Raw genomic sequence first — 17,686 nt, 5'->3', positions numbered from 1 at the left:
GCAGCGAGCAGCAGCACATAGCAGCAGCAGCAGCAGCAAGCAGCATATGCAGCAGCAAACAGCAGCAGTTGCAGCAAGAAGCAGCAAGCAGCAGCAGCAGCAGCAGCCGCAGTAGCAGTAGCAGCAGCAGCAAGCAGCAGCAGCCGCAGCCGCAGAAGCAGCAGCAGCAGCAGCAGCAGCAAGCAGCAGCAAGCAGCAAGGAGCAGCAAACAGCAGCAGCATGAAGCAGAAGCAGCAAGCAGCAGCAGCAGTAGCAAATAGCAGCAGCAAGCAGCAGCAGCAGCAGTAAGCAGCCGCAGCAAGCAGCAGCAAGCATGAGCAATCAGCAGCAGCAGCAATCAACAGCAGCACCAAGCAGCAGCAGCACCAAGCAGCAGCAGCAAGCAGCACCAAGCAGCAGCAGCAGCAAGCAGCAGACAGCAGCAGCAAGCGGCAGCAAGCAGCAGCAAGCAGCCAGCAGCAGCAGGAGGAAGCAGCGGCAGCCCAAGCAGCAGCAAATAGCAGCAGCAGCAGTAAGCAGCAGGAGCAGCAAGCAGCAGCAGCAGCAAGCATCAGCAGCAAGCAGCAGCAGCAGCAGGAATCAGCAGCAGCAGCAAGCAGCAGCAGCAGCAAGCAGCAAGCAGCAGCAATCAACAGCAGCAGCAGCAAGCAGCAGCAGCAATCAACAGCAGCAGCAGCATGCAGCAGCAGCAAACAGCAGCAGCAGCGAGCAGCAGCACATAGCAGCAGCAGCAGCAGCAGCAAGCAGCATATTCAGCAGTAAACAGCAGCTGTTGCAGCAAGCAGCAGCAAGCAGCAGCAAGCAGCAGCAGCAGCAAACAGCAGCAGCGGCAGCAAGCAGCACCAAGCATCAGCAGCAGCAGCAGCAAGCAGCAGCAGCAGAGCAAGCAGCAACAGCAAGCAGCAGCAGTACAGCAAGCAGCAAGCAGCAGAAGCAAGAGCAAGCAGCAGTAGAAGCAGCAAGCAGCAGCAGCAGCAAGCACCAGCAGCAAGCGGCAGTAGCAGCAGCAAGCAGCAGCAGGCGCAAGCAGCACCAGCAGCAAGCAGCAGCAAGCAGCAGCAGCAGCAGCAAGCAGCAGCAAGCAACAGCAACAGCAAGCAGCAGGAGCAGCAGCAAGCAGCAGCAAGCCGCAAGCAGCAGCAAGCAGCAAGGAGCAGCAAGCAACAGCAAACAACAGCAAGCAGCAGCAAGCGGCAGCAAGCAGCAGCAAGCAGCAGCAGCACCAAGCAGCAGCAGCAGCGAGAAGCAGCAAGCCGCAGCAGCAGCAGCATTGGGTAGCAGCAGCAGCAGCAGCAGCAGCAGCAGCAGCAGCAAGCAACAGCAGCAAGCAGCAGCAAGCAGCAGCAGCAAGAAGTAGCAACAAGCAGCAGCATCAGCAGCAGCAAGCAGCAGCTGCAGCAGCAAACAGCAGCAGTTGCAGCAACTAGAAGCAAGCAGCAGCAAGCAGCAGCTGCAGCCGCAAAGAGCAGCAGTTGCAGCAAGCAGCAGCAGCAGCAGCGAGCGGCAACAGCAGCAGCTGCAGCAAGCAGCAGCAAGCAGCAAGGAGCAGTAAACAGCAGCAGCAGAAGCAGCCAGCAGCAGCAGCCGCAGCAAGCAGCAGCAGCAGCAAGCAGCAGCTATCAGCAGCAGCAGCAGGAAGCAGCAGCAGCAGCAAGCAGCAGCACAGCAGCAGCAGTAAGCATCAGCAGCAAGCAGCAGCAGCAAGAAGCAGCGGCAGCAGCAGCAAACAGCAGCAGCAATCACCCGCAGCAGCAGCAAGCAGCAGCAGCAAACAACAGCAGCAGCAGCAGCAGCAGCAGCAGCAGCAGCAGCAGCAAGCAGCAGCAGCAGCAGCAGCAGCAAGCAGCAGCAGCAGCAGCAGCGAGCGGCAACAGCAGCAGCTGCAGCAAGCAGCAGCAAGCAGCAAGGAGCAGTAAACAGCAGCAAGCAGCAGCAGCAAGCGGCAGCAAGCAGCAGCAAGCAGCCAGCAGAAGCAGCCGCAGCAAGCAGCAGCAGCAGCAGCAGCAGCAAGCAGCAAGCAGCAGCGATCAACAGCAGCAGCAGCAAGCAGCAGCAGCAAACAGCAGCAGCAGCAGCAGCAGAAGCAGCAGCAGAAATCAGCAGCAGTTGCAGCAAGCAGCAGCAGCAAGCAACAACAGCAGCAATTAGCAGCAGCCGCAAGCAGCAGCAGCAGCAGCAAACAGCAGCAGTTGCAGCAAGCAGCAGCAGCAGCAGCAGCAGCAGCAGCAGCAGCAGCAGCGAGCAGCACAGCAGCCGCAAGCAGCAGCAGCAGCGAGCAGCAGCAGCAGCAGCAAGCAGCAGCAAGCAGCAAGGAGCAGCAAACAGCAGCAGCAAGCAGCAAGCGGCAGCAAGCGGCAGCAAGCAGCCAGCAGCAGCAGCCGCAGCAAACAGCAGCAGCAAGCAGCAAGCGGCAGCAAGCGGCAGCAAGCAGCCAGCAGCAGCAGCCGCAGCAAGCAGCAGCAGCAGCAGCAAGCAGCAGCTATCAGCAGCAGCAGCAGGAAGCAGCAGCAGCAGCAAGCAGCAGCACAGCAGCAGCAGTAAGCATCAGCAGCAAGCAGCAGCAGCAAGAAGCAGCGACAGCAGCAGCAAACAGCAGCAGCAATCACCCGCAGCAGCAGCAAGCAGCAGCAGCAGCAAGCAGCAGCAGCAAACAGCAGCAGCAGCAGCAGCAGCAGCAGCAGCAGCAGCAGCAGCAAGCAGCAGCAGCAGCAGCAGGAGCAGCAGCAAGCAGCAGCAGCACCAAGCAGCAGCAGCAGCAGCAGCAGCAGCAGCAGCAGCAAGCAGCACCAAGCAGCAGCAAGCAGCAGCAGCAGCAGCAGCAAGCAGCAGCAGCAGCAGCAAGCAGCAAGCAGCAAGCAGCAGCAGCAAACAGCAGCAGCAGCAGCAGAAGCAGCAGCAGCAATCAGCAGCAGTTGCAGCAAGCAGCAGCAGCAAGCAACAACAGCAGCAATTAGCAGCAGCCGCAAGCAGCAGCAGCAGCAAACAGCAGCAGTTGCAGCAAGCAGCAGCAGCAGCAGCAGCAGCAGCAGCAGCAGCGAGCAGCACAGCAGCCGCAAGCAGCAGCAGCAGCGAGCAGCAGCAGCAGCAAGCAGCAGCAAGCAGCAAGGAGCAGCAAACAGCAGCAGCAAGCAGCAAGCGGCAGCAAGCGGCAGCAAGCAGCCAGCAGCAGCAGCCGCAGCAAGCAGCAGCAGCAGCAAGCAGCAGCTATCAGCAGCAGCAGCAGGAAGCAGCAGCAGCAGCAAGCAGCAGCACAGCAGCAGCAGTAAGCATCAGCAGCAAGCAGCAGCAGGAAGAAGCAGCGGCAGCAGCAGCAAACAGCAGCAGCAATCACCCGCAGCAGCAGCAAGCAGCAGCAGCAAACAACAACAACAGCAGCAGCAGCAGCAGCAGCAGCAGCAGCAGCAGCAGCAAGCAGCAGCAGCAGCAGCAGCAGCAGCAGCAGCAGCAAGCAGCAGCAGCAGCAGCGAGCGGCAACAGCAGCAGCTGCAGCAAGCAGCAGCAAGCAGCAAGGAGCAGTAAACAGCAGCAAGCAGCAGCAGCAAGCGGCAGCAAGCAGCAGCAAGCAGCCAGCAGAAGCAGCCGCAGCAAGCAGCAGCAGCAGCAGCAGCAAGCAGCAAGCAGCAGCGATCAACAGCAGCAGCAGCAAGCAGCAGCAGCAAACAGCAGCAGCAGCAGCAGCAGCAGCAGAAGCAGCAGCAGCAATCAGCAGCAGTTGCAGCAAGCAGCAGCAGCAAGCAACAACAGCAGCAATTAGCAGCAGCCGCAAGCAGCAGCAGCAGCAAACAGCAGCAGTTGCAGCAAGCAGCAGCAGCAGCAGCAGCAGCAGCGAGCAGCACAGCGGCCGCAAGCAGCAGCAGCAGCGAGCAGCAGCAGCAGCAGCAAGCAGCAGCAAGCAGCAAGGAGCAGCAAACAGCAGCAGCAAGCAGCAAGCGGCAGCAAGCGGCAGCAAGCAGCCAGCAGCAGCAGCCGCAGCAAACAGCAGCAGCAAGCAGCAAGCGGCAGCAAGCGGCAGCAAGCAGCCAGCAGCAGCAGCCGCAGCAAGCAACAGCAGCAGCAGCAAGCAGCAGCTATCAGCACCAGCAGCAGGAAGCAGCAGCAGCAGCAAGCAGCAGCACAGCAGCAGCAGTAAGCATCAGCAGCAAGCAGCAGCAGCAAGAAGCAGCGGCAGCAGCAGCAAACAGCAGCAGCAATCACCCGCAGCAGCAGCAAGCAGCAGCAGCAAGCAGCAGCAGCAAACAGCAGCAGCAGCAGCAGCAGCAGCAGCAGCAAGCAGCAGCAGCAGCAGCAGGAGCAGCAGCAAGCAGCAGCAGCACCAAGCAGCAGCAGCAGCAGCAGCAGCAGCAGCAGCAGCAGCAAGCAGCAGCAGCAAGCAGCACCAAGCAGCAGCAAGCAGCAGCAGCAAGCAGCAGCAGCAGCAGCAGCAGCAAGCAGCAAGCAGCAAGCAGCAGCAGCACCAAGCAGCAGCAAGCAGCAGCAGCAGCACCAAGCAGCAGCAAGCAGCAGCAGCAGCAGCAGCAGCAGCAGGAGCAGCAGCAGCAGCACCAAGCAGCAGCAGCAGCAGCAGCAGCAGCACCAAGCAGCAGCAGCAGCACCAAGCAGCAGCAGCAGCAGCAGCAGCAGCAGCACCAAGCAGCAGCAGCAGCACCAAGCAGCAGCAGCAGCAGCTGCAGCAAGAAGCAAGGAGCAGTAAACAGCAGCAAGCAGCAACCAGCAGCAGCAGCCACAGCAAGCAGCAGCAGCAATCAACAGCAGTAGCAGCAAGCAGCAGCAGCAAACAGCAGGAGCAGCAAGCAGCAAGCAGCAGCAGCGAGCAGCAGCACATAGCAGCAGCAGCAGCAGCAAGCAGCATATGCAGCAGCAAACAGCAGCAGTTGCAGCAAGCAGCAGCAAGCAGCAGCAGCAGCCAACAGCCGCAGAAGCAGTAGCAGCAGCAGCAAGCAGCAGCAGCCGCAGCCGCAGCAGCAGCAGCAGCAGCAGCAGCAGCAGCAGCAGCAGCAAGCAGCAGCAAGCAGCAAGGAGCAGCAAACAGCAGCAGCATGAAGCAGAAGCAGCAAGCAGCAGCAGCAGTAGCAAATAGCAGCAGCAAGCAGCAGCAGCAGCAGTAAGCAGCCGCAGCAAGCAGCAGCAAGCATGAGCAATCAGCAGCAGCAGCAATCAACAGCAGCACCAAGCAGCAGCAGCACCAAGCAGCAGCAGCAAGCAGCACCAAGCAGCAGCAGCAGCAGCAGCAGCATCAAGCAGCAAGGAGCAGGCAGCAGCAGCAAGCGGCAGCAAGCAGCAGCAAGCAGCCAGCAGCAGCTGCAGCAGCAAGCAGCAGCAGCAGGAAGCAGCGGCAGCCCAAGCAGCAGCAAATAGCAGCAGCAGCAGTAAGCAGCAGGAGCAGCAAGCAGCAGCAGCAGCAAGCATCAGCAGCAAGCAGCAGCAGCAGCAGGAATCAGCAGCAGCAGCAAGCAGCAGCAGCAGCAAGCAGCAAGCAGCAGCAATCAACAGCAGCAGCAGCAAGCAGCAGCAGCAATCAACAGCAGCAGCAGCAGCAGCAGCAAGCACCAAGCAGCAGCAGCGAGCAGCAGCACATAGCAGCAGCAGCAGCAGCAGCAAGCAGCATATTCAGCAGTAAACAGCAGCAGTTGCAGCAAGCAGCAGCAGCAGCAAGCAGCTGCAAGCAGCAGCAAACAGCAGCAGCGGCAGCAAGCAGCACCAAGCATCAGCAGCAGCAGCAGCAGCAGCAAGCAGCAGCAGCAGAGCAAGCAGCAACAGCAGCAGCAAGCAGCAGCAGTACAGCAAGCAGCAAGCAGCAGCAGCAAGAGCAAGCAGCAGTAGAAGCAGCAAGCAGCAGCAGCATCAAGCACCAGCAGCAAGCGGCAGTAGCAGCAGCAAGCAGCAGCAGGCGCAAGCAGCACCAGCAGCAAGCAGCAAGCAGCAGCAGTCAACAGCAGCAGCAGCAAGCAGCAGCAGCAAACAGCAGCCGCAGCAGCAGCAGCAGAAGCAGCAGCAGCAGCAATCAGCAGCAGTTGCAGCAAGCAGCAGCAGCAAGCAACAACAGCAGCAATTAGCAGCAGCCGCAAGCAGCAGCAGCAGCAGCAAACAGCAGCAGTTGCAGCAAGCAGCAGCAGCAGCAGCAGCAGCGAGCAGCACAGCAGCCGCAAGCAGCAGCAGCAGCGAGCAGCAGCAGCAGCAGCAAGCAGCAGCAAGCAGCAAGGAGCAGCAAATAGCAGCAGCAAGCAGCAAGCGGCAGCAAGCGGCAGCAAGCAGCCAGCAGCAGCAGCCGCAGCAAGCAGCAGCAGCAGCAAGCAGCAGCTATCAGCAGCAGCAGCAGCAGCAGGAAGCAGCAGCAGCAGCAAGCAGCAGCACAGCAGCAGCAGTAAGCATCAGCAGCAAGCAGCAGCAGCAAGAAGCAGCGGCAGCAGCAGCAAACAGCAGCAGCAATCACCCGCAGCAGCAGCAAGCAGCAGCAGCAAGCAGCAGCAGCAAACAGCAGCAGCAGCAGCAGCAGCAGCAAGCAGCAGCAGCAGCAGCAGGAGCAGCAGCAAGCAGCAGCAGCACCAAGCAGCAGCAGCAGCAGCAGCAGCAGCAGCAGCAGCAGCAGCAAGCAGCACCAAGCAGCAGCAAGCAGCAGCAGCAAGCAGCAGCAGCAGCAGCAAGCAGCAAGCAGCAAGCAGCAGCAGCAAACAGCAGCAGCAGAAGCAGCAGCAGCAATCAGCAGCAGTTGCAGCAAGCAGCAGCAGCAAGCAACAACAGCAGCAATTAGCAGCAGCCGCAAGCAGCAGCAGCAGCAAACAGCAGCAGTTGCAGCAAGCAGCAGCAGCAGCAGCAGCAGCAGCAGCAGCAGCAGCAGCAGCAGCGAGCAGCACAGCAGCCGCAAGCAGCAGCAGCAGCGAGCAGCAGCAGCAGCAGCAAGCAGCAGCAAGCAGCAAGGAGCAGCAAACAGCAGCAGCAAGCAGCAAGCGGCAGCAAGCGGCACCAAGCAGCCAGCAGCAGCAGCCGCAGCAAGCAGCAGCAGCAGCAAGCAGCAGCTATGAGCAGCAGCAGCAGGAAGCAGCAGCAGCAGCAAGCAGCAGCACAGCAGCAGCAGTAAGCATCAGCAGCAAGCAGCAGCAGCAAGAAGCAGCGGCAGCAGCAGCAAACAGCAGCAGCAATCACCCGCAGCAGCAGCAAGCAGCAGCAGCAAACAACAACAGCAACAGCAGCAGCAGCAGCAGCAGCAGCAGCAGCAAGCAGCAGCAGCAGCAGCAGCAGCAGCAGCAGCAGCAAGCAGCAGCAGCAGCAGCGAGTGGCAACAGCAGCAGCTGCAGCAAGCAGCAGCAAGCAGCAAGCAGCAGCAGCAAGCGGCAGCAAGCAGCAGCAAGCAGCCAGCAGAAGCAGCCGCAGCAAGCAGCAGCAGCAGCAGCAGCAGCAAGCAGCAAGCAGCAAGCAGCAGCGATCAACAGCAGCAGCAGCAAGCAGCAGCAGCAAACAGCAGCAGCAGCAGCAGCAGAAGCAGCAGCAGAAATCAGCAGCAGTTGCAGCAAGCAGCAGCAGCAAGCAACAACAGCAGCAATTAGCAGCAGCCGCAAGCAGCAGCAGCAGCAAACAGCAGCAGTTGCAGCAAGCAGCAGCAGCAGCAGCAGCAGCGAGCAGCACAGCAGCCGCAAGCAGCAGCAGCAGCGAGCAGCAGCAGCAGCAGCAAGCAGCAGCAAGCAGCAAGGAGCAGCAAACAGCAGCAGCAAGCAGCAAGCGGCAGCAAGCGGCAGCAAGCAGCCAGCAGCAGCAGCCGCAGCAAACAGCAGCAGCAAGCAGCAAGCGGCAGCAAGCGGCAGCAAGCAGCCAGCAGCAGCAGCCGCAGCAAGCAGCAGCAGCAGCAGCAAGCAGCAGCTATCAGCAGCAGCAGCAGGAAGCAGCAGCAGCAGCAAGCAGCAGCACAGCAGCAGCAGTAAACATCAGCAGCAAGCAGCAGCAGCAAGAAGCAGCGACAGCAGCAGCAAACAGCAGCAGCAATCACCCGCAGCAGCAGCAAGCAGCAGCAGCAAGCAGCAGCAGCAAACAACAGCAGCAGCAGCAGCAGCAGCAGCAGCAGCAGCAGCAGCAGCAGCAGCAGCAGCAGCAGCAAGCAGCAGCAGCAGCAGCAGGAGCAGCAGCAAGCAGCAGCAGCACCAAGCAGCAGCAGCAGCAGCAGCAGCAGCAGCAGCAGCAGCAGCAAGCAGCACCAAGCAGCAGCAAGCAGCAGCAGCAAGCAGCAGCAGCAGCAGCAAGCAGCAAGCAGCAAGCAGCAGCAGCAAACAGCAGCAGCAGCAGCAGAAGCAGCAGCAGCAATCAGCAGCAGTTGCAGCAAGCAGCAGCAGCAAGCAACAACAGCAGCAATTAGCAGCAGCCGCAAGCAGCAGCAGCAGCAAACAGCAGCAGTTGCAGCAAGCAGCAGCAGCAGCAGCAGCAGCAGCAGCGAGCTGCACAGCAGCCGCAAGCAGCAGCAGCAGCGAGCAGCAGCAGCAGCAGCAAGCAGCAGCAAGCAGCAAGGAGCAGCAAACAGCAGCAGCAAGCAGCAAGCGGCAGCAAGCGGCAGCAAGCAGCCAGCAGCAGCAGCCGCAGCAAGCAGCAGCAGCAGCAAGCAGCAGCTATCAGCAGCAGCAGCAGGAAGCAGCAGCAGCAGCAAGCAGCAGCACAGCAGCAGCAGTAAGCATCAGCAGCAAGCAGCAGCAGCAAGAAGCAGCGGCAGCAATCACCCGCAGCAGCAGCAAGCAGCAGCAGCAAACAACAACAACAGCAGCAGCAGCAGCAGCAGCAGCAGCAGCAGCAGCAGCAGCAGCAGCAGCAGCAGCAAGCAGCAGCAGCAGCAGCAGCAGCAGCAGCAGCAGCAAGCAGCAGCAGCAGCAGCGAGCGGCAACAGCAGCAGCTGCAGCAAGCAGCAGCAAGCAGCAAGGAGCAGTAAACAGCAGCAAGCAGCAGCAGCAAGCGGCAGCAAGCAGCAGCAAGCAGCCAGCAGAAGCAGCCGCAGCAAGCAGCAGCAGCAGCAGCAGCAGCAAGCAGCAAGCAGCAGCGATCAACAGCAGCAGCAGCAAGCAGCAGCAGCAAACAGCAGCAGCAGAAGCAGCCGCAGCAAGCAGCAGCAGCAGCAGCAGCAGCAAGCAGCAAGCAGCAGCGATCAACAGCAGCAGCAGCAAGCAGCAGCAGCAAACAGCAGCAGCAGCAGCAGCAGCAGAAGCAGCAGCAGCAATCAGCAGCAGTTGCAGCAAGCAGCAGCAGCAAGCAACAACAGCAGCAATTAGCAGCAGCCGCAAGCAGCAGCAGCAGCAAACAGCAGCAGTTGCAGCAAGCAGCAGCAGCAGCAGCAGCAGCAGCAGCAGCGAGCATCACAGCAGCCGCAAGCAGCAGCAGCAGCGAGCAGCAGCAGCAGCAGCAAGCAGCAGCAAGCAGCAAGGAGCAGCAAACAGCAGCAGCAAGCAGCAAGCGGCAGCAAGCGGCAGCAAGCAGCCAGCAGCAGCAGCCGCAGCAAACAGCAGCAGCAAGCAGCAAGCGGCAGCAAGCGGCAGCAAGCAGCCAGCAGCAGCAGCCGCAGCAAGCAGCAGCAGCAGCAGCAAGCAGCAGCTATCAGCAGCAGCAGCAGGAAGCAGCAGCAGCAGCAAACAGCAGCACAGCAGCAGCAGTAAGCATCAGCAGCAAGCAGCAGCAGCAAGAAGCAGCGGCAGCAGCAGCAAACAGCAGCAGCAATCACCCGCAGCAGCAGCAAGCAGCAGCAGCAAGCAGCAGCAGCAAACAGCAGCAGCAGCAGCAGCAGCAGCAGCAGCAGCAAGCAGCAGCAGCAGCAGGAGCAGCAGCAAGCAGCAGCAGCACCAAGCAGCAGCAGCAGCAGCAGCAGCAGCAGCAGCAGCAGCAGCAGCAGCAGCAGCAGCAGCAGCAGCAAGCAGCAGCAGCAAGCAGCACCAAGCAGCAGCAAGCAGCAGCAGCAAGCAGCAGCAGCAGCAGCAGCAAGCAGCAGCAGCAGCAGCAAGCAGCAAGCAGCAAGCAGCAGCAGCACCAAGCAGCAGCAAGCAGCAGCAGCAGCACCAAGCAGCAGCAAGCAGCAGCAGCAGCAGCAGCAGCAGGAGCAGCAGCAGCAGCACCAAGCAGCAGCAGCAGCAGCAGCACCAAGCAGCAGCAGCAGCACCAAGCAGCAGCAGCAGCAGCAGCAGCAGCACCAGGCAGCAGCAGCAGCACCAAGCAGCAGCAGCAGCAGCAGCAGCTGCAGCAAGAAGCAAGGAGCAGTAAACAGCAGCAAGCAGCAACCAGCAGCAGCAGCCACAGCAAGCAGCAGCAGCAATCAACAGCAGTAGCAGCAAGCAGCAGCAGCAAACAGCAGGAGCAGCAAGCAGCAAGCAGCAGCAGCGAGCAGCAGCACATAGCAGCAGCAGCAGCAGCAAGCAGCATATGCAGCAGCAAACAGCAGCAGTTGCAGCAAGCAGCAGCAAGCAGCAGCAGCAGCCAGCAGCCGCAGAAGCAGTAGCAGCAGCAGCAAGCAGCAGCAGCCGCAGCCGCAGCCGCAGCAGCAGCAGCAGCAGCAGCAGCAAGCAGCAGCAAGCAGCAAGGAGCAGCAAACAGCAGCAGCATGAAGCAGAAGCAGCAAGCAGCAGCAGCAGTAGCAAATAGCAGCAGCAAGCAGCAGCAGCAGCAGTAAGCAGCCGCAGCAAGCAGCAGCAAGCATGAGCAATCAGCAGCAGCAGCAATCAACAGCAGCACCAAGCAGCAGCAGCACCAAGCAGCAGCAGCAAGCAGCACCAAGCAGCAGCAGCAGCAGCAGCAAGCAGCAAGGAGCAGACAGCAGCAGCAAGCGGCAGCAAGCAGCAGCAAGCAGCCAGCAGCAGCTGCAGCAGCAAGCAGCAGCAGCAGGAAGCAGCGGCAGCCCAAGCAGCAGCAAATAGCAGCAGCAGCAGTAAGCAGCAGGAGCAGCAAGCAGCAGCAGCAGCAAGCATCAGCAGCAAGCAGCAGCAGCAGCAGCAGGAATCAGCAGCAGCAGCAAGCAGCAGCAGCAGCAAGCAGCAAGCAGCAGCAATCAACAGCAGCAGCAGCAGCAATCAACAGCAGCAGCAGCAGCAGCAGCAAGCACCAAGCAGCAGCAGCGAGCAGCAGCACATAGCAGCAGCAGCAGCAGCAAGCAGCATATTCAGCAGTAAACAACAGCAGTTGCAGCAAGCAGCAGCAGCAGCAAGCAGCTGCAAGCAGCAGCAAACAGCAGCAGCGGTAGCAAGCAGCACCAAGCATCAGCAGCAGCAGCAGCAGCAAGCAGCAGCAGCAGAGCAAGCAGCAACAGCAGCAGCAAGCAGCAGCAGTACAGCAAGCAGCAAGCAGCAGCAGCAAGAGCAAGCAGCAGTAGAAGCAGCAAGCAGCAGCAGCATCAAGCACCAGCAGCAAGCGGCAGTAGCAGCAGCAAGCAGCAGGCGCAAGCAGCACCAGCAGCAAGCAGCAAGCAGCAGCAGTCAACAGCAGCAGCAGCAAGCAGCAGCAGCAAACAGCAGCCGCAGCAGCAGCAGCAGAAGCAGCAGCAGCAGCAATCAGCAGCAGTTGCAGCAAGCAGCAGCAGCAAGCAACAACAGCAGCAATTAGCAGCAGCCGCAAGCAGCAGCAGCAGCAGCAAACAGCAGCAGTTGCAGCAAGCAGCAGCAGCAGCAGCAGCAGCAGCGAGCAGCACAGCAGCCGCAAGCAGCAGCAGCAGCGAGCAGCAGCAGCAGCAGCAAGCAGCAGCAAGCAGCAAAGAGCAGCAAATAGCAGCAGCAAGCAGCAAGCGGCAGCAAGCGGCAGCAAGCAGCCAGCAGCAGCAGCCGCAGCAAGCAGCAGCAGCAGCAAGCAGCAGCTATCAGCAGCAGCAGCAGCAGCAGGAAGCAGCAGCAGCAGCAAGCAGCAGCACAGCAGCAGCAGTAAGCATCAGCAGCAAGCAGCAGCAGCAAGAAGCAGCGGCAGCAGCAGCAAACAGCAGCAGCAATCACCCGCAGCAGCAGCAAGCAGCAGCAGCAAGCAGCAGCAGCAAACAGCAGCAGCAGCAGCAGCAGCAGCAAGCAGCAGCAGCAGCAGCAGGAGCAGCAGCAAGCAGCAGCAGCACCAAGCAGCAGCAGCAGCAGCAGCAGCAGCAGCAAGCAGCACCAAGCAGCAGCAAGCAGCAGCAGCAAGCAGCAGCAGCAGCAGCAGCAAGCAGCAAGCAGCAGCAGCAAACAGCAGCAGCAGCAGCAGAAGCAGCAGCAGCAATCAGCAGCAGTTGCAGCAAGCAGCAGCAGCAAGCAACAACAGCAGCAATTAGCAGCAGCCGCAAGCAGCAGCAGCAGCAAACAGCAGCAGTTGCAGCAAGCAGCAGCAGCAGCAGCAGCAGCAGCAGCAGCAGCAGCAGCAGCAGCAGCAGCGAGCAGCACAGCAGCCGCAAGCAGCAGCAGCAGCGAGCAGCAGCAGCAGCAGCAGCAAGCAGCAGCAAGCAGCAAGGAGCAGCAAACAGCAGCAGCAAGCAGCAAGCGGCAGCAAGCGGCAGCAAGCAGCCAGCAGCAGCAGCCGCAGCAAGCAGCAGCAGCAGCAAGCAGCAGCTATGAGCAGCAGCAGCAGGAAGCAGCAGCACAGCAGCAGCAGTAAGCATCAGCAGCAAGCAGCAGCAGCAAGAAGCAGCGGCAGCAGCAGCAAACAGCAGCAGCAATCACCCGCAGCAGCAGCAAGCAGCAGCAGCAAACAACAACAGCAGCAGCAGCAGCAGCAGCAGCAGCAGCAGCAGCAGCAAGCAGCAGCAGCAGCAGCAGCAGCAGCAGCAGCAAGCAGCAGCAGCAGCCGCGAGCGGCAACAGCAGCAGCTGCAGCAAGCAGCAGCAAGCAGCAAGGAGCAGTAAACAGCAGCAAGCAGCAGCAGCAAGCGGCAGCAAGCAGCCAGCAGAAGCAGCCGCAGCAAGCAGCAGCAGCAGCAGCAGCAAGCAGCAAGCAGCAGCGATCAACAGCAGCAGCAGCAAGCAGCAGCAGCAAACAGCAGCAGCAGCAGCAGCAGCAGAAGCAGCAGCAGCAATCAGCAGCAGTTGCAGCAAGCAGCAGCAGCAAGCAACAACAGCAGCAATTAGCAGCAGCCGCAAGCAGCAGCAGCAGCAAACAGCAGCAGTTGCAGCAGCAGCAGCAGCAGCAGCAGCAGCGAGCAGCACAGCAGCCGCAAGCAGCAGCAGCAGCGAGCAGCAGCAGCAGCAGCAAGCAGCAGCAAGCAGGAAGGAGCAGCAAACAGCAGCAGCAAGCAGCAAGCGGCAGCAAGCGGCAGCAAGCAGCCAGCAGCAGCAGCCGCAGCAAACAGCAGCAGCAAGCAGCAAGCGGCAGCAAGCGGCAGCAAGCAGCCAGCAGCAGCAGCCGCAGCAAGCAGCAGCAGCAGCAGCAAGCAGCAGCTATCAGCAGCAGCAGCAGGAAGCAGCAGCAGCAGCAAGCAGCAGCACAGCAGCAGCAGTAAGCATCAGCAGCAAGCAGCAGCAGCAAGAAGCAGCGGCAGCAGCAGCAAACAGCAGCAGCAATCACCCGCAGCAGCAGCAAGCAGCAGCAGCAAGCAGCAGCAGCAAACAGCAGCAGCAGCAGCAGCAGCAAGCAGCAGCAGCAGCAGCAGGAGCAGCAGCAAGCAGCAGCAGCACCAAGCAGCAGCAGCAGCAGCAGCAGCAGCAGCAGCAGCAGCAGCAGCAGCAGCAGCAGCAAGCAGCAGCAGCAAGCAGCACCAAGCAGCAGCAAGCAGCAGCAGCAAGCAGCACCAAGCAGCAGCAAGCAGCAGCAGCAAGCAGCAGCAGCAGCAGCAAGCAGCAGCAGCAGCACCAAGCAGCAAGCAGCAAGCAGCAGCAGCACCAAGCAGCAGCAAGCAGCAGCAGCAGCAGCAGCAGCAGCAGGAGCAGCAGCAGCAGCACCAAGCAGCAGCAGCAGCAGCAGCACCAAGCAGCAGCAGCAGCACCAAGCAGCAGCAGCAGCAGCAGCAGCAGCAGCAGCAGCAGCAGCAGCAGCAGCAGCACCAAGCAGCAGCAGCACCAAGCAGCAGCAGCAAGCAGCAGCAGCAAGCAGCAGCAGCAAGCAGCAGCAGCAAGCAGCAGCAGCAGCAAGCAGCAGCAGCAGCAGCAGCAGCAGCAGCAGCAGCAGAAGCAGCAGCAAGCAGCAAACAGCAGCGGCAGCAAGCAGCAGCAGCAGGAAGCAGCAGCAGCAGGAGCAGTAAGCAGCAGCAGCAGCAAGCAGCAGCAGCAAGCAGCAGCAGCAAGAAGCAGCAGCAAGCAGCAGCATCAGCAGCAGCAAGCAGCAGCTGCTGCAGCAAACAGCAGCAGTTGCAGCAAGCAGAAGCAGACGCAGCAAACAGCAGCTGCAGCAGCAAACAGCAGCAGTTGCAGCAAGCAGCAGCAGCAGCAGCGAGCGGCAACAGCAGCAGCAGCTGCAGCAAGAAGCAAGGAGCAGTAAACAGCAGCAAGCAGCAACCAGCAGCAGCAGCCACAGCAAGCAGCAGCAGCAATCAACAGCAGTAGCAGCAAGCAGCAGCAGCAAACAGCAGCAGCAGCAAGCAGCAAGCAGCAGCAGCGAGCAGCAGCACATAGCAGCAGCAGCAGCAGCAAGCAGCATATGCAGCAGCAAACAGCAGCAGTTGCAGCAAGCAGCAGCAAGCAGCAGCAGCAGCCAGCAGCCGCAGAAGCAGCAGCAGCAGCAGCAAGCAGCAGCAGCCGCAGCCGCAGCAGCAGCAGCAGCAGCAGCAGCAAGCAGCAGCAAGCAGCAAGGAGCAGCAAACAGCAGCAGCATGAAGCAGAAGCAGCAAGCAGCAGCAGCAGTAGCAAATAGCAGCAGCAAGCAGCAGCAGCAGCAGTAAGCAGCCGCAGCAAGCAGCAGCAAGCATGAGCAATCAGCAGCAGCAGCAATCAACAGCAGCACCAAGCAGCAGCAGCACCAAGCAGCAGCAGCAAGCAGCACCAAGCAGCAGCAGCAGCAGCAGCAGCAGCAAGCAGCAAGGAGCAGACAGCAGCAGCAAGCGGCAGCAAGCAGCAGCAAGCAGCCAGCAGCAGCTGCAGCAGCAAGCAGCAGCAGCAGGAAGCAGCGGCAGCCCAAGCAGCAGCAAATAGCAGCAGCAGCAGTAAGCAGCAGGAGCAGCAAGCAGCAGCAGCAGCAAGCATCAGCAGCAAGCAGCAGCAGCAGCAGGAATCAGCAGCAGCAGCAAGCAGCAGCAGCAGCAAGCAGCAAGCAGCAGCAATCAACAGCAGCAGCAGCAAGCAGCAGCAGCAATCAACAGCAGCAGCAGCATGCCGCAGCAGCAAACAGCAGCAGCAGCAGCAAGCACCAAGCAGCAGCAGCGAGCAGCAGCACATAGCAGCAGCAGCAGCAGCAAGCAGCATATTCAGCAGTAAACAGCAGCAGTTGCAGCAAGCAGCAGCAGCAGCAAGCAGCTGCAAGCAGCAGCAAACAGCAGCAGCGGCAGCAAGCAGCACCAAGCATCAGCAGCAGCAGCAGCAGCAAGCAGCAGCAGCAGAGCAAGCAGCAACAGCAGCAGCAAGCAGCAGCAGTACAGCAAGCAGCAAGCAGCAGCAGCAAGAGCAAGCAGCAGTAGAAGCAGCAAGCAGCAGCAGCATCAAGCACCAGCAGAAAGCGGCAGTAGCAGCAGCAAGCAGCAGCAGGCGCAAGCAGCACCAGCAGCAAGCAGCAAGCAGCAGCAGTCAACAGCAGCAGCAGCAAGCAGCAGCAGCAAACAGCAGCAGCAGCAGCAGCAGCAGCAGCAGCAGAAGCAGCAGCAGCAGCAATCAGCAGCAGTTGCAGCAAGCAGCAGCAGCAAGCAACAACAGCAGCAATTAGCAGCAGCCGCAAGCAGCAGCAGCAGCAGCAGCAAACAGCAGCAGTTGCAGCAAGCAGCAGCAGCAGCAGCAGCAGCGAGCAGCACAGCAGCCGCAAGCAGCAGAAGCAGCGAGCAGCAGCAGCAGCAGCAAGCAGCAGCAAGCAGCAAGGAGCAGCAAATAGCAGCAGCAAGCAGCAAGCGGCAGCAAGCGGCAGCAAGCAGCCAGCAGCAGCAGCCGCAGCAAGCAGCAGCAGCAGCAAGCAGCAGCTATCAGCAGCAGCAGCAGCAGCAGCAGGAAGCAGCAGCAGCAGCAAGCAGCAGCACAGCAGCAGCAGTAAGCATCAGCAGCAAGCAGCAGCAGCAAGAAGCAGCGGCAGCAGCAGCAAACAGCAGCAGCAATCACCCGCAGCAGCAGCAAGCAGCAGCAGCAGCAGCAGCAGCAGCAGCAGCAGCAGCAGCAGCAGCAGCAAGCAGCAGCAGCAGCAGCGAGCGGCAACAGCAGCAGCTGCAGCAAGCAGCAGCAAGCAGCAAGGAGCAGTAAACAGCAGCAAGCAGCAGCAAGCAGCCAGCAGAAGCAGCCGCAGCAACCAGCAGCAGCAGCAGCAGCAAGCAGCAGCGATCAACAGCAGCAGCAGCAAGCAGCAGCAGCAAACAGCAGCAGCAGCAGCAGCAGCAGAAGCAGCAGCAGCAATCAGCAGCAGTTGCAGCAAGCAGCAGCAGCAAGCAACAACAGCAGCAATTAGCAGCAGCCGCAAGCAGCAGCAGCAGCAAACAGCAGCAGTTGCAGCAAGCAGCAGCAGCAGCAGCAGCAGCAGCAGCAGCGAGCAGCACAGCAGCCGCAAGCAGCAGCAGCAGCGAGCAGCAGCAGCAGCAGCAGCAAGCAGCAGCAAGCAGCAAGGAGCAGCAAACAGCAGCAGCAAGCAGCAAGCGGCAGCAAGCGGCAGCAAGCAGCCAGCAGCAGCAGCCGCAGCAAACAGCAGCAGCAAGCAGCAAGCGGCAGCAAGCGGCAGCAAGCAGCCAGCAGCAGCAGCCGCAGCAAGCAGCAGCAGCAGCAACAAGCAGCAGCTATCAGCAGCAGCAGCAGGAAGCAGCAGCAGCAAGCAGCAGCAGCAAGAAGCAGCGGCAGCAGCAGCAAACAGCAGCAGCAATCACCCGCAGCAGCAGCAAGCAGCAGCAGCAAGCAGCAGCAGCAAACAGCAGCAGCAGCAGCAGCAGCAGCAGCAGCAGCAGCAGCAGCAGCAGCAAGCAGCAGCAGCAGCAGCAGCAGCAGCAGGAGCAGCAGCAAGCAGCAGCAGCACCAAGCAGCAGCAGCAGCAGCAGCAGCAGCAGCAGCAGCAGCAGCAGCAGCACCAAGCAGCAGCAAGCAGCAGCAGCAGCACCAAGCAGCAGCAAGCAGCAGCAGCAGCAGCAGGAGCAGCAGCAGCAGCACCAAGCAGCAGCAGCAGCAGCACCAAGCAGCAGCAGCAGCAGCACCAAGCAGCAGCAGCAGCACCAAGCAGCAGCAGCAGCAGCAGCAGCAGCAGCAGCAGCACCAAGCAGCAGCAGCAGCAGCAGCACCAAGCAGCAGCAGCAGCAGCAGCAGCAGCAGCAGCAAGCAGCAGCAGCACCAAGCAGCAGCAGCACCAAGCAGCAGCAGCAAGCAGCAGCAGCAAGCAGCAGCAGCAGCAGCAAGCAGCAGCAGCAGCAGCAGCAGCAGCAGCAGCAGCAGAAGCAGCAGCAAGCAGCAAACAGCAGCGGCAGCAAGCAGCAGCAGCAGGAAGCAGCAGCAGCAGCAAGCAGCAGCAGCAGCAGCAGCAAGCAGCAGCAGCAAGAAGCAGCAGCAAGCAGCAGCATCAGCAGCAGCAAGCAGCAGCTGCTGCAGCAAACAGCAGCAGTTGCAGCAAGCAGAAGCAGACGCAGCAAACAGAAGCTGCAGCAGCAAACAGCAGCAGTTGCAGCAAGCAGCAGCAGCAAGCAGCA

This window comes from Amblyomma americanum, chromosome 2 (genome assembly GCF_052857255.1).
Source record: "Amblyomma americanum isolate KBUSLIRL-KWMA chromosome 2, ASM5285725v1, whole genome shotgun sequence".
Classification (NCBI taxonomy): domain Eukaryota; kingdom Metazoa; phylum Arthropoda; class Arachnida; order Ixodida; family Ixodidae; genus Amblyomma; species Amblyomma americanum.
Note: the sequence above shows the minus strand (reverse complement) of the source record.